The sequence below is a fragment of the Parasteatoda tepidariorum genome, chromosome 1, assembly GCF_043381705.1.
Source record: "Parasteatoda tepidariorum isolate YZ-2023 chromosome 1, CAS_Ptep_4.0, whole genome shotgun sequence".
Taxonomy (NCBI): Eukaryota; Metazoa; Arthropoda; class Arachnida; order Araneae; family Theridiidae; genus Parasteatoda; species Parasteatoda tepidariorum.
In genome coordinates this window covers 8438494-8439190 of record NC_092204.1, presented here as the reverse complement: position 1 = coordinate 8439190, position 697 = coordinate 8438494, and positions in this window count along the sequence as shown.

Here is a 697-nt window from a genome sequence, read left to right as displayed (position 1 = left end):
AACTGCGAAAAAATCATTCAAATTGCATGAAAATTTGATATGTTATTAAGTGAACCCTCTACTGTTAGTTACATATGATCGAAATACAATACTTTGTTTTTTGCGAACTGAATCCAGCTTTTCATCAAGGATTGTTTTTATGATGAAAAAATTCGTTAAGTTTGAACACTTGCCAAAGTTGCAAAAAATTTTTTTGTACTTTCTGTTAATAGAAAATAGTTATTTGAACCGTTTTATGCAAGCCCTCAAAATTTCAGATCGATTCGATTTTTTTTGACGAAGTTACAGAATTTTGAAAAACATGTGTACTTTTCTTGATTTTTGAGCATTCCACATATGCAGTCTTTTGGTTTATACATCTTCTACCAAAAAACTTTTTAATTTTAATGTTTTCTATATTTTCAAATAATTAATATTTATTATAAGACAAATACTCTTATTCATTATTATAATTATTATTGTTTATATTTATTGTTTATATGTATTAGTTTTGTTGTGATGTTTTTACTTTACATTAAATTAAAATAAAAAGTTATAACAATAATTACATAAATAATTCTAAAAAAATAATAACAATAGTATAAAAAATTTGTATTTTTACTAAACTATTTTATTTACAACAGGTCAAATATTTAACATATTCTTATTCGCATTTTGTAATTAAATAAATTAACATTTAAATCTTAGATTCCTCGAA